Source organism: Balaenoptera physalus, assembly GCF_965194825.1.
Source record: "Balaenoptera physalus genome assembly, chromosome: X".
Classification (NCBI taxonomy): Eukaryota; Metazoa; Chordata; class Mammalia; order Artiodactyla; family Balaenopteridae; genus Balaenoptera; species Balaenoptera physalus.
The window spans coordinates 79,379,577-79,395,579 of record NC_138903.1 but is presented as its reverse complement, the minus strand read 5'-3'; the positions used below and the strand labels follow the sequence as shown (position 1 = coordinate 79,395,579).

At 34.8% G+C, this 16,003-nt stretch overlaps 1 long non-coding RNA gene across 1 annotated transcript in view; it reads right to left on the bottom strand.

The window, feature by feature from the left end:
- Positions 1-3,137: 3,137 nt before the first annotated feature.
- The window catches only part of LOC309653145, an 823,893-nt gene continuing 811,027 nt past the window's right edge, over positions 3,138-16,003 (bottom strand). Inside the window, exon 2 of the long non-coding RNA XR_014259017.1 lies at positions 3,138-5,930. This is a non-coding gene — a long non-coding RNA (uncharacterized lncRNA). The remainder of the gene's footprint in view (positions 5,931-16,003) is intronic.

Sequence of the window (16,003 nt, the reverse complement as noted above, 5' to 3'; positions counted from 1 at the left end):
ATTGTTGTTGCTTCTCCTCTCACTTTAAAGATGTTTCACTGTCTTTCGACTTGGCAGATTTCTGTCAAGAAGACTATGGTATAGAGTCTTTTCATATTGGCTTCTTTCACTTACAATATATATTTAAAGTTTCTCCATACTTTTTCATAGTTTGATAGCTCATTTATTTTTATTACTAAATAATATTTCATTGTTTGTATATACCACAGTTCACTGTTTATTTTAATAGATTTATTGAGATATAACTGACATCCTATTTAATTCATCCTTTTAAAGTGCACAATTCCATGAGTTTTAATATATTTACAATGTTGTTCATCCATCATCACAGACAACTCTTTATTACCCCCAAAAGAAATCCCACAATCCTAAGCCATTACACCCAATGCTCTGGTGTACCCCAGCAGTAAGCAACCATTAATCTAGTTTTTGTCTCTATAGATTTGCCTACATTGAACATTTCAAATAATTTGAATAATACTATATGTGATCCTTTAGTACTGGTTTATTTTACTTAGCATAATACCTTCAATGTTCATCCATTTTGTATCATTTATTAAGAATTCAATTATTTCCATTGCTGAATAATAATAATAAATAATTTCTATTGCTCAATAATCTTTAATTTATCTATTGATGCATATCTGAATAATGCTGATATAAACATTTCTGTACAAGTTTTTGCATGGAAATATGTTTTCATTTATCTTGGGTAGTATTTAGGATTGGAATTACTGGATCATATGGTAACTCTAAATCAGACTTTTTTGCAAATTGGCTGTACCATTTTTCATTCCCACAAGCTGTTTATGAATTTTAAAATTTCTTCGAATTATCTCCAACATTGTTTTTAACTATTTTTTTTTATTATTATAGCCATGAGATACCACTTCATACCCCTTAGGATATCTATAAGGAGGGGGGATGGGGAATAACTGAGTAATGAGTTTCTGTTTGGGCTCATAAAAATGCTCTGGAATTAGTGGAAATGGCTACACATTTGTTAATAAACTAAAAACCAGTGAAATGTACACTTTAGAAGGGTGAATTGTACAGTATATCAGCTACTATTCAAGAAACAATTTTAAAAATTTACTTATTTGTAGATTTTTCTGGATTTCTTCTAATTGTAACCATAGGATTATGCTACTGGCAGCTTTCTGCATTGCTTAGCAGAAGTCAGAAGTCTTTATTCTCTCTTGAATACATTTTAAGTAGCTTTTGTCTTTACTATTCCATTGAAACTTCTCAAATAAACATCACTAATAACCATCATGTCATTAACTGCAATCATCAAATTTTAATGTTAGCTTACTTATCTATCTTCTTCAATATTCATTTACCTGATCTATCAGCAATATTTGACAGAGTTGATCTCTTCCTCCTCCTTGATATCTTTGCTCCTCCTGCTCAATTTACCTCATCATTTACTGTACATTTGTGATTTAAATTCTCTCACACAGTATTCCCTTCTGCAGTCTGTTTGTTGGATCTTTCTTTCTTCTAAACTATTAAGTTTGGAGTCTTCTGTTCCTCATTCCCTGTTTCTCTATTTTTTTATTTAATGTATACTCATTCTCTTAGTAAACTCATTTATTCCTATATTTATACAAACCATCTATTTGCCAATGTCTTTCATTATATTTGAGCCCAGAAGCCTCTCTTGAGTTCCAGACTCATATATCCACCCTCCACTCAACTTCTAAACTTACATGTTGAATACATTGTACAATACTTATTTTCAAAGCATAAAGGAAACAGAGACAAAAGTATAGGGATAGGACCTGCACCTCTGGGAGGGAGCTGTGAAGGAGGAAAAGTTTCCACAAACTATGAAGTCCCTTCACTGGTGGAGAAGGGGAGTGGGCAGGAGGGAAGCTTTGGAGCCACTGAGGATAGCACAGCAACCGAAGTGCAGAGGGCAAAGTGAAAAGATTCCTAAACAGAAGTTCAGTGCCAACCAGCACTCACCAGCCTCCGTGGCTTGTCTGCTCACCATGGGAGCTGAGACTCTGGCTTCAGAGGTCAGATCCCAGGGAGAGGACTGGGGTTGGCTGCATGAACACAGCCTGAGGGGTCTAGTGCACCACAGCTAGCCAGGAGGGAGTCTGGGAAAAAGTTTGGAACTGTCTAAGAGTCAAGAGACCATTGTTTTGGGGGGTACAAGGAGAGGGGACACAGAACACCATCTAAATGAGCTCCAGAGACAGGTGCAAGCCACGGATATCAGCGTGGACACCAGAGACAGGCAGGAAATGCTAAGGCTGCTGCTGCAGCCACCAAGAATCCTGTGTGCAAGCACAGTTCACTATCCACAACTCAACTCCTGGGAGCTTGTGTACCCTGCTGTTGCCAGTGTCCTGTGATCCAGGGACAACTTCTCTGGGAGAACACACGGCGCACCTCAGGCTGTTGCAACATCACACCGGCCTCTGCCACCACAGGATCTCCCCACATTCTGTGCCCCTCCCTCCCCACAGCTTGAATGAGCCAGATCCCCCAAATCAGCTGCTGCTTTAACCCCCTCCAGTCTGGGTGAAGAACAGATGCCAGAGGGTGACTTACACACAGAGGTGGCTTTAAGTCCAAAGCTGAACTCCAGGAGCTATGCGAACAGAGATGAGAAAGGGAAATCTCTCTCTGCAGACTCAGGAGCAGTGGATTAAATCTCCACGATTAACTTGATGTACCGTGCATCTGGGGAATATCTGAATAGACAACGAATCATCCCAAAATTGAGGCAGTGGACTTTGGGAGCAACTGTAGACTTGGGGTTTGCTTTCTGCATCTAATTTGTTTCTGGTTTTATGTTTATCTTAGTTTAGTATTTAGAGCTTATTATCATTGGTAGATTTGTTTATTGATTTGGTTGCTCTCTTCCTTTATATAATAATATAAATATATATATGTATATATATATAACTTGTTTTTCCTTTTTCTGTTTTTGTGAGTGTATATTTGTATGCTTCCTTGTGTGATTTTGTTTGTATACGTATGCTTTTACCATTTGTCCTAGGGTTCTGTCTGTCTGTATTTTTTAGTATAGTTTTCAGTGCTTGTTAACATTAGTGGATTTGTTTATTGGTTTGGTTGCACTCTTCTTTTTCTTCATTACTTTTTTATATTTTATTTTCGTATTTTTTTTATTTTTTATTTTAATAACTTTATTTTATTTCTTTTTTCTCTTTTTTTTCTTTTTTCCCATTTCTTTTGAGCTGTGTGGCTGACAGGGTCTTGGTGCTCCAGCCGGGTGTCAGGCTTGAGCCTCTGAAGTGGGAGAGCCCCGATCAGGACACTGGTCCACCAGAGACCTCCCAGACCCTCATAATAACAGTTGGTGAGAGTTCTCCCAGAGGAGATCACTGTCCCAAGGCTAAGACCCAGCTCCACTCAATAACCAGCAAACTTCAGCACTGGACACTAGATTCCAACCAACTAGCAAGACAGGAACACAACACCACCCATTAGGAGAGAGGATACCTAAAATCATAATAAGATCACAGAAACCAAAACAAACCACCAGATGTGGTCCTGCCCATCAGAAAGACAAGATCCAGCATCATCCACCAGAACACAGGCACCAGTGCCCTCCACCAGGAAGCCTACACAACTGACTGAATCAACCTTAACCACTGGGGGCAGACACCAAAAACAATGGGAACTATGAACCTGCAGCCTGTGAAAAGGAGACACAGTAAGTTAAGCAAAATGAGAAGACAGATAAATAAAACGCAGATGAAGGAGCAAGGTAAAAACCCACCAGACCAAACAAATGAAGAGGAAATAGGCAGTCTACCTAAAAACGAATTCAGAGTAATGACAGTAAAGATGATCTAAAATCTCAGAAATACACTGGAGAAAATACAAGAAACGTTTAACCCAGGCCTAGAAGAACTAAAGAGAAAACAAACAATAATGAACAACACAATAAATGAAATTAAAATTTTTCTCTAAGGAATCAATAGCAGAATAACTGCTATTGACTAAAATCTTCCAAAGAGGCAGAAGAATGGATAAGTGACCTGGAAGACAGAAGAGTGGAAATAACTACTGCAGAGCAGAATAAAGAAAAAAGAATGAAAAGAATTGAAGACAGTCTCAGAGACCTCTGTGACAACATTAAATGCACCAGTTTTCGAATTATAGGGGTTCTAGAAGAAGAAGAGAAAAACAAAGGGACTGAGAAAATATTTGAAGAGATCATAGTTGAAAACTTCCCTAATATGAAAGGAAATAGTCAAACAAATCCAGGAAGCACAATGAATCCCATACAGGATAAATCTAAGGAGAAACATGCCAAGACACATATTAATCCAACTAGCAAATATTAAATACAAAGAAAAAAATATTAAAAGCAGCAAGGGAAAAACAACAAATAACCTACAAGGGAATCCCCATAAGGTTAACAGCTGATCTTTCAGAAGAAACTCTGCAAGCCAAAAGGGAGTGGCAGGACATATTTAAAGTGATGAAAGGGAAAAAAACTAGAACCAAGATTACTCTATCCAGCAAGGATCTCATTCAGATTCGATGGAGAAATTAAAATCTTTAATTTATACAGACAAGAAAAAGATAAGAGAATTCAGAACCACCAAACTAGCTTTGCAACAAAAGCTAAAGGAACTGCTCTAGGCAGGAAACACAAGAGAAGGAAAAGGACCTACAATAACAAACCCAAAACAATTAAGAAAATGGTAATAGGAACATACATATCGATAATTACCTTAAATGTAAATGGATTAAAGGCTCCAACCAGACATAGACTGGCAGAATGGATACAAAACCAAGGCCTGTATATATGCTGTCTACAAGAGACTGTGATTAAAAATTTTCCAACAAACAGAAGCACAGGACCAGATGGCTTCACAGGTGAATTCTATGAAACATTTAGAGGAGAGCTAACACCTATCCTTTTCAAACTCTTCCAAAATATAGCAGAGGGAGGAACACTCCCAAACACATTCTACGAGGCCACCATCGCGCTGATACAAAAACCAGAAAAAGATGTCACAAACAAAGAAAACTACAGGCTAATATTACTGATGAACATAGATGAAAAAATCCTCAACAAAATAAAAGCAAACAGAATCCAACATCACATTAAAAGGATCATACACCATGGTCAAGTGAGGTTTATCTCAGGAATGCAAGGATTCTTCAATATATGCAAATGAATCAATGTGATACACCATATTAACCAATTGAAGGATTAAAAACTATATGATAATCTCAAGAGATGCAGAAAAAGTATTTGAGAAAATTCAACACCCATTTATGATAAAAGCCCTCCACAAAGGAGGCATAGAGGGAAATTACTTCAACATAATAAAGGCCATATATGACAAACCCACAGCCAACATCATTCTCAATGGTGAAAAACTGAAATCATTTCCACTAAGATCAGGAACAAGACAAGGTTGCCCACTCTCACCACTATTATTCAACATAGTTTTGGAAGTTTTAGTCACAGCAAACAGAGAAGAAGAAGAAATAAAAGGAATCCAAATAGGATAAGAAGAAGTAAAGCTGTCACTGTTTGCAGGTGACATGATACTATACATAGAGAATCCTAAAGACACTACCTGAAAACTACTAGAGCTAATCAATGAATTTGGTAAAGTAGCAGGATACAGAATTAATACACAGAAATTTCTTGCATTCCTATACACTTATGATGATAAATCTGAAAGAGCAATTAAGGAAAAATTCCAATTTACCATTGCAACAACAACAAAAAATACTTAGGAATAAACCTACTTAAGGAGACAAAAGACCTGTATGCAGAAAACTATAAGACACTGATGTAAGAAATTAAAGATGATTCAAACAGATGGAGAGATATACTATGTTCTTGGATTGGAAGAATAAATATTGTGAAAATGTCTATAATACCCAAAGCAATCTACAGATTCAATGCAATCCCTGTGAAACTACCAATGGCATTTTTCACAGAACTAGGAGAAAACATTTCACAATTTATATGGAAACACAAATGAACCCAAATAGCCAAAACAATCTTGAGAAAGAAAAACAGAGCTGGAGGAATCAGCCTCCCTGACCTCCGAATATATTACAAAGCTACAGTAATCATGACAATATGGAGCTTCCCTGGTGGTGCAGTGGTTAAGAATCGACTGCCAGTGTAGGGGACACGGGCTTGAGCCCTGGTGCAGGAAGATCACACATGTCACGGAGCAACTAAGCCTGTGTGCCACAACTACTGAGCCTGCACTCTAGAGCCCATGAGCCACAACTACTGAGCCTGGATGCCACAACTACTGAAGCCCGTGTGCCTAGGGCCCATGATTTGCAACAAGAGAAGCAACTGCAATGAGAAGCCTGTGCATCATAACAAAGACTAACCCCCATTTGCCACAACTAGAGAAAGCCCACATACAGCAATGAAGACCCAATGCAGCCAAAAAATAAATGAATAAAATTTAAAAGAATTAAAAACAAAAAAAGACAGTATGGTACTGGCACAAAAACATATATATAGATCGATGGAACAGGATCAAAAGCCCAGAGGTAAACCCACCCACATGTGGTCACCTTATCTTTGATAAAGGAGGCAAGAATACACAATGGGGAAAAGACAGTCTCTTCAATAAGTGGTGCTGGGAAAACTGGACAGTTACATGTAAAAGAATGAAATTAGAACACTCCCTAACACCCTGCACAAAAATAAACTCAAAATGAATTAAAGACCTAAAAGTAAGGCCAGACACTAAAACTTTTAGAGGAAAACATAGGCAGAACACTCTACGACATAAATCACAGCAAGATCCTTTTTGGCCCACCTCCTAGAGAAATGGAAATAAAAACAAAAAGAAACAAAGAGGACCTAATGAAACTTAACAGCTTTTGCACAGCAAAGAGACCATAAACAAGATGAAAAGACCACCCTCAGAATGGGAGAAAATATTTGCAAACGAAGCAACTGACAAAGGATTAATCTCCAAAATATACAAGTAGCTCATGCAGATCAATATCAAAAAAACAAAAAACTAATCCAAAAATGGACAAAAGACCTAAATAGACATTTCTCCAAAGAAGATATACAGATTGCCAACAAACCCATGAAAGGATGCTCAACATCACTAATCATTAGAGAAGTGCAAATCAAAACTACAAAGAGGTATCACCTCACACAGGTCAGAATGGCCATCATCAAAAATCTACAAACAATAAATGTTGGAGAGGGTGTGGAGAAAAGGGAACCCGCTTGCACTCTTGGTGGGAATACAAATTGATATAGCCACTATGGAGAACAATATGGAGGTTCCTTAAAAAACTAAAAACAGACCTATCATATCACCTAGTAATCCCACTACTGGGCATATACCCTGAGAAAACCATAATTCAAAAACTCATGTACCAAAATGTTCATTGCAGCTCTATTTACAATAGCCAGGACATGGAAGCAACCTAAGTGTTCATCAACAGATGAATGGATAAAGAAGATGTGGCACATATATATGATGGAATATTACTCAGCTATAAAAAGAAACGAAATTGAGTTGTTTGTAGTGAGGTGGATGGACCTAGAGTCTGTCATACAGAGTTAAGTCAGAAAGAGAAAAATGAATAACGTATGCTAACACATATAAAAGGAATCTAAAAGAAAAATAGTTCTGAAGAACCTAGGGGCAGGACAGGTGTAAAGATGCAGATGTAGAGAATGGAGTTGAGGACACGGGGAGAGGGAAGGGTAAGCTGGGGCGAAGTGAGAGAGTGTCATGTACATATATAAACTACCAAATGTAAATAGATAGCTAGTGGGAAGCAACCACATAGCACAGGGAGATCAGTTTGATGCTTTGTGACCACCTAGAGGTGTGGGATGGGGAGGGTGGGAGGGAGACACAAGAGGGAGGGTATATGGAGATATATGTATATATATATCTGATTCACTTTGTTATACAGCAGAAACTAACACACCATTGTAAAGCTATTATACTCCAATAAAGATGTTAAAAAAAAAGAAAGCAAGGAAATAAGAATAAATAAATAAAAATAAAAGTATTAGTGTCATGAAATAGGAGACTGACTGAAGAGGCATGACAAATGTGTCCAACAGATGACCTTGGGTTTCCTTCTAGTATAAAGAACATTATTGGGACAGTTGGTGAAATCTAAATAAGAGCTATGATTTAGATAATAGTTTTACACCAATATTAATTTTCTGATTTTGATGACTAGACCGTGGTTATATATATAAAATATATATATGAGAAATTCTTGTTTTTTGGAAATACAGACACAAATATTTAAAGAGGCATCATATCTACTTTTAAATAATTCAGGAGAGAGAGAGAGGGAGAGGGAGAGAGAAAGTAAATGTAGTAAAACTTTAGCATTTGAGGAGTTTGGATATAGAGTACCTGAAAATTATTTGTACTAATCTTACAACTTTTCTGTACATCTTAAAGTTTGTAATTAATTAGTCAATGTAGTAAATTGAATACCATTCTTGGCACTTTGTATCTCCTCCCTGTGCTTTATTTCCTTCTGTAGCAGATATCGACATATATCAATATAGTATATTTTACTAATTTTGTTTGTTGTCTCTCTTCACTTACCAGAATATAAGCTCATGAGTTCAGAAATTTGGATCTATTTTGTCCACTGCTGTGCCCCCAGCAACTAAAATAGTGATTGCCACAGCATTTTAACAATAAACATTTAAATAATAAAAAAAAGTTCTGACTCTCCTCACCATCTCCATGACTTTAACTCTGATGCAATTCACAAGATTTTTTTCATTTGGTGGTATATGGTCTATCAGTTTCTACTCTCCTCCCTTTCATTCTATTTTTAATGCTTCTGATACTTCTAAAATGTTAGTAAGATTATTTCACTTTTCTGTCCAAATCATTGAAATGTCATCATATTTTACTTACAGTAAAACATAAAGTCTTGATACTGGTCTACATGGCTGGCCCTACATAATCTGGCTCCCATTTATCTTTCTGATTCTTGCCTCTTACCCACTCTTCTCTAATCACAAATGGCTTCTTCACTGTGAACACACATATGAAACTCCCACATCAGAGTCTTTGTCTGGGCTTTCTCAACACCTTAAAGCTTTTTCCCATAAACCTACATGGCTCATTTCTCCACCATCAGAAATATTTGCCAAACATTGCCTCATAATTATAGGCTACCCTGACAATCCTATTTAGAATTATAACCATTCACTCTGCACTTCCAACTTCCCTTTCTTTATTTCCCCATAGCATATATTATTTTAAAAAATACTATATAGTTTATTACTTTTCACTTTTATTATTTATTTTTTAATCTTTTGCTAATGTATTTTAAGGTCTTTGGTGGGAAGATTTTTTGTTTGTCTGTTTCATGGCTGTATCTCAAATGCCAAGAAATAGTCTCTGGCACATAGTAAGAAGCCAATAAATGTTTGTGGAATAAACAATTCAAGAGGAAAACTAATGAGTTGAATTTAAGCAAGTTAAACTGCTTATCTTACCACCAGTTATGTGATTTCATGCACACAATCTAATTTTTCTAGGCTTTAATTTCCTTATTAAAACAATGAAGTACTTTCAACTTCCCCTTAGGTTATAGAAAATTAACAATGTGCCACTCCAAATTCAATGAAAAAATAATCTAGGTAATATTCAAAATCATATTTTTTGAACCTGTCAGTAAGGTAAGATTGTAGAGCAAACCTCTGTCTTGAAATGTAAGGAAAGACTGACCCTTCAAAAATGGGCTATGAACACTCACCCAGTCAGAGAATAGGAGGAGAACAGAGTTACATACAAGCAGGTAAGAAAAATTCATCTAATATATGTAATAAATTACTAAAGGTTGTAAGCTAGTAGAAAAATGTAGAACCCCTGGATGTCTCAAAAATTAGTGAAGATCACAACCACTGGCAATCTCTTCTCTATAGAACTCACAGTATGCTTATAAGAAAGACTTGAGTAAAGGAGGGTCAATGGAAGAAACTTTTCTTGTGGTGCCAGCTGAGGGGAGAAAAAACAAACAAACAAACAAAAAACACCACTACAAGAAAGGCATGAAGCCCTGCTTAGTTCCTTTTCCTCCATGGAACAAAAGCCTTAAGACATTTAATGATGAGAAGAAAATACTGTCAACTTTAGGGAATAGATCAAGACCCAGTATGCCTCAAAGAAGGTAACAGGGAAAAAAATGTACACCTCTAGGGAGGCAGAAAACCATCCTGAGCCCAGATGATTAAAAACTCCCTAATGCTGAGGAGGAGAAGGGTCACTGAGAAAGCACCACTCCAAAGATTCAGGGACACAAGTACCATCCTAAGAATTGATGCTGAATCACGCAAACGAGGAATGCCTCACCCCCTACTTCAGGCTTACAAGCATTAAGTAACAAGCAAAAATAATACACTGCTGAGAAGAGAGATACTCTTTGTAGCATAGTTCACTGGGAAAGCTTAAAGCTAAATGAGGAAGAAAATTGGGGCAAATTTTCTGGTAACTCAGTATCTGCCCTCATAATAAGGTTGTGCTAGAGGAAACTGAAGCTGGTAGTGGATTGAGGGTAATCATTACAAAAACAGGGTTAAACTTAACTCACCTTGAGTACACTGACTCAACCTCTCACATTAAAGATCTAGCAATAGAAGAGATGTGCTTGTTTTGAGGCATAAATAGTATTTACGTCAGTCTCTACTGTAGAACTACTATGACTAATATTTAATCAAAAATTTCAAGAAACATCAAAAGCAAGGAAAATAAAACCACCGTCAAGAGACAAAGCAATCAACAAAACAAATTGTTCTACAACTGATGCATAGATAAACAAACTGTGGTGCATCCACAACACAGAAAACTACACAGCAATTAAAATAAAAAAAATATTGAACATGCAACAACTTAAATGGATCGCAAGGTCTTTATTCTGAGTGAATAAAGGGAACTCTCAAAGGTTACATACTATATAATTCCATCTATATAACATTTTTGAAATGAGATAATTAAAAAATGGAAAACATATTACTGGTTGCCAGGGTTAAGGGATGATGCATAAAGAGGGTGGATGTGCCTATAGATAGGTAGCATAAGAGAGAACTTTGTGGGGATAGAATAGTTCTAAATCTTGATTTTGATGGTGGTTACAGAAATCTACATATGTGATAAAATGACATAGAACTATACACACAAACATTATATTAATGTCCTTTTCCTGGTTTTTATACTGTATTATGGTTATATAAGATGTTACCATTTGCAAAAACAGGATAAAGTGTATATCAGACCTCTCTGTACTACAAATCAATAATTATTTTAAAATATAAAGGTAAAAAATATCTGCAGAAATTTAAAAAAGAAGAAATTAAGAGTGTTCAGACAAAAACTGAGAGTATTATTTTCAGGTATCTGACACTATAAGATATATTAATGGGAGTTTTCAGGAAGAAGAATATGATACAAGACAGAAATTAAGATCTACATGAATGAAGGAGGAGAGTCATGAATGGATAAAAATTCAGTGAATATAAAATTAATTTTTCTTATTTTAAATTGTGGTAAATATAACTGACTAAAGCAAAAGAGAAGCTATGCATTTTGCATTTATAATTTATGAAAAAGTAAAATATATGACAGCAATAGCACAGTAATAAATAACAAAGAAAACAGCAATTAGCAAGATAATAAATATAAATCAAATACATAGCAAGGTAATAAATATAAATCAAACATATCAATATTTAAATAAATTACAAGTAGTCTAATATACATAGAGATTACAGAGAAAGACATACTGAATTAAAAGACCAGGAGTCATTAAGTGACTTATCAGAAATGGTGGTGTATGAGTTCAAACAATCAGTTTCTCACTGAAGCAACATTTAAGCTAACAAAATCTGACAGAATTAACTTTTTCAGAAATCTGTAACCTAATAAAAAGCTTTCAGCAACCAGGAAGTGCTTAATGAATAAAGAGGTAACTAAATTTTGACATTTAAGTAAAGTTCTATCTAGTCACTGACTAACTTTGAGATGAAAAATATAGACTTCCGTGACCACACTCAACAGTGACTGCAGTCTTTGTAAAGATAGTTAAGAACAGTCACTAAATAAACAATAACAGCAGTGCTCAAAAATTGACAGCAAACTCTGGGGAGGGTGGCATTTCTATATCCATTACTTTGTTATATAAATTTTAGAAAAGTTTTGTCAGTCATCAAAATAAAACTGTGACTTTTATTTGAATTATTTTGAATTTATATATCAAATTGTAGAGAATAGATATCATAACAGTATTGAGTTAATGCATGTGATGTATATTTCTATTTATTCATATTACTTTGTTTTATTTTGTCAGCATTTTGTGGTTTGTTACATACAAATCCTGCACATATTTTGTTAGATTTTTGCCTGAGTACTACATTTCCTGTTGCTATAGCAAGTGGTATTTTCTTTTAATAAAAATTCCATTTTTTCTTTGTTGTTATGTACGAATACACCTGACCTTTTATATAACAATCTTGTATCCTATGGTCTTGATAAACTCATATATTAGTTCCTTTTTTTTGGCAGATTCTTTGTGATTTTTCTGTTGTTTAAGAATTCATAGCTTTATTTTCTTTTATAACTACATGCCCTGTTATTTGCTTTTCTTGCCTTATTGCAAGGCCTTCCCAACATGCTGTTGAATACCAGTGGAGGAACAGGATATCTGTGCCTCCTTTCTAAACTTAGTAAAACTTCCTGAAAGCTTTCAGACTCTCACCATTAAGTATGATTTTAGATGTGTTTTTTGTAGATACCCTTTATTAGGTTAAGGAAGTTCTAGTCAACTCCTAATTGGTTGATATTTTTTCATGAATGGATGTTAGTTGAGAATTTAGCTAAACTACTCCATAATATTTCTGCCACAGCATTCATTTTGCATGGCTAATTGGCCTACAGGGGCCTTGAACTGAAAGTAGGCCCAGCTGCAAGTTCATGCCTTAGATAATCTGCAGAGTCACAAGTTTTGTTCCTGATATGAATTCCCCAACAGCCCTGGTGATAAACAGTGTGCTCTGACTCCCAGCTTCTTCTAGTTGTGTGTCCCTTATATAAGACCCCAGTGGACCTTACCAAAACCCCACTCTTTCTGGTTGGAATTGACCAATCTGGCTTTTGCCTGGGAACCCGAGAAATGCTCCACCCACAAATTTAATAAAGGCATGTGCCCCAGATTATGCACTGATCACTTTGCCTGTACCCTGACTTTACCTCCCCATGTGGCCCCTGGAGGCCTGCAACTCCTACAGTATCTGTGAATAACAAAATTCTCTATTTTACTTTCCCTTTCAGTCTTTGTTGAACCATGGTTCACCATCTGACACCCTGTGGCTCTACTTAACAAATGTTAATTTAACAAAATCACAGCAATATTGAATTTAATTGAATATATTTTCTGTATCTATTAAAATTACCATGTATTTTTTTCTTATTGAAATAGTTAATATGGTAAATTATTCACTGATTAACTGTTTTTAAATAATTATATATTTGCCAATTCAAGTTGAAAATAAAGAGAATTCCTGTATATCCTTCACCTAGTTTCCCCCCAATGATTATATCTTGCATGATTATAGTACAAGAGCAAAACAGGAACTTTTCACTGGTTAAAGTATGTATGTAGAGTTCTGTCATTTAATCACATGTGTAGATTTGTGCAACCACCAGCACAAATAAGATAAAGGACTAAACTATCAACACATGATCTCCTTCATACTAACCCTTTATAATCACAACCAGTCAGCCCTTCATTCCTAATTCTGGTAACCACCAATCTGATTTCTATCTCTATAATTTTGTAATTTCAAGAATGTTATATAAGTATAAAGTATGTGACCTTTAGAAATTGGCTCAGCATAATGTGCTTGAGATATACCAAAGTTGTTGCCTGTATCAATAGTGCATTCCTTTTTATTGGTGAATACTATTCAATGCTTTGGATGAACCACAGTTGTTTAGCCATATACCTATTGAGGGATATTGATTGTTTCTTGCTTTATGTTTGTTTTTCTTTGTTTTGTTTGGGTTTTTTTTTTGTTACTGTAAATAAAGCTGTAGTGAAAAATTTGCACAGGATTTTGTGTGGACATAACTTCTAATTTCTCTGGGGAAAATGTTGAAATGTGACTGCTGTTTCATATATTCAATGGTTCATTTTATGTATATATATTATGTATATGTATATATATGTGTGTGTGTGTATATATATATATGTATATAATTAGTTTTTAAAGAAACTGCCAAACCCTTTTCTAGAGTGGAAATTTTTTCATTTTCATGAACAATTTATGAGAGATCCAGTTTCACTACCTCCTGTCATTTGATATTGTCACCATATTTTTATTTTTCAAATACATGTAAAGTGATATCTAATCATTGTCTTAGTTCACATTTCCTTAATGGATTAGTGATATTGAGATTATTTTGTTTTGTCTCTGTAGATCATTATGTTATCTGCAAATAAAAACATTTATTTTTTTTGTTTTCAATTCAATATATTTTATTTCCTTTTCTTGCCTTATTTTATTGGTTAAAATATCTAGTATCACACTGAATGTATATAGTTAGAGAAGACAATCTTGTCTCTTTCTTGAACTAAGCAGGGGAATATTTAGTTCTTTACCACTAAGTAGGACATTAGGTTCAGTGTTTTTGTAGATGTTTTTCAAGTTGATATAACTTCTTTTCTCTGATTTTCTATCATGAGTGGGTATGTATTGAATTTTCTCAAATGCTTTTATTCTAATTGATAGGGTCATGTGATTTTTCTTCTTTAGCTTGAAAATATAGTAGATTACCTTGATTGATTCTCAAATACTGAACCTGCCTTACATCTTTGGTATAAACGCCACTTCATCATGGTGTATAATTATATTTTATATATTGATAAATTACACCTGCTATTATTTCTATTAATAATCTAAATGCTAAAACTATTTGCATCTATCTTCATGAGTAATGTTGATTTTTAGTTTTCTTATATGATCTTTGATCTTATTATCAGTTTAATATAGGCCTTGTAAAATGATCTGAAATGTGTATCCCCTCCTCCATTTTCTGGAAGGGACTGTAAAATTAGTGTTAATTTTTCTTTAAATGTTTGGTAAAATTATCCACTTAAACCATCTGGGCATGAAGAATTCTATTTGAGAAGGTTTAGTTACTAATTCAATGTCTTCTATTGTTATAAGATGATACAAATATGTATTTCATGTTGCATGACTTGTGGTAATTTTTTCTTTTGTAGGAATTAGTGCATTTTATCCAAGAGCCAACATTATGTTCATGGAGTTGTTGTTATTATCTATTATCTTATTATCTTTTTATTTCTAGAGGATCTGTAGTTATTTGCCCTGTTTAATTCCTGATATTATTAATTTGTCTTCTCTTTTTTCATTGGAAACATGATAGAATTTTGTCAAATTTACTCATCTTTTCAAGTAACCAATTCCATTGATTTTTTTTCCTATTGTTTTTCTGTGTTCAGTTTTAGTGATCTATTTTTTATTATTTCCTTCCTTATGCTTGCATCAGGTTTATTTTGGTTTTGGTTTCCTTTCCCTTGTTTTTCTTGTTTCTTAAGGAGTTAGCTGATGATTGACTTGAGTCTTATATTTTTTTCTAATGGAAACCTCTTGTACTGATTTTTTATTTTTAATTTTTGGATGAGCCCTGCTTAATCATGGTGTATTATATTTTGATATATAGCTTGATTCAATTTGTTAATATTTTATTAAGTATTTTTCCCTATTATGTTCATGAGAGTTATTGTTCGGAAGTTATCTTTTTTTTAACATCTTTATTGGAGTATAATTGCTTTACAATGGTGTGTTAGTTTCTGCTTTATAACAAAGTGAATCAGCTATACATATACGTTCCCATATCTCTTCCCTCTTGCATCTCCCTCCCTCCCACACTCCCTAGCCCACACCTCTAGGTGGTCACAAAGCACAGAGCTGATCGCCCTGTGCTATGCGTTT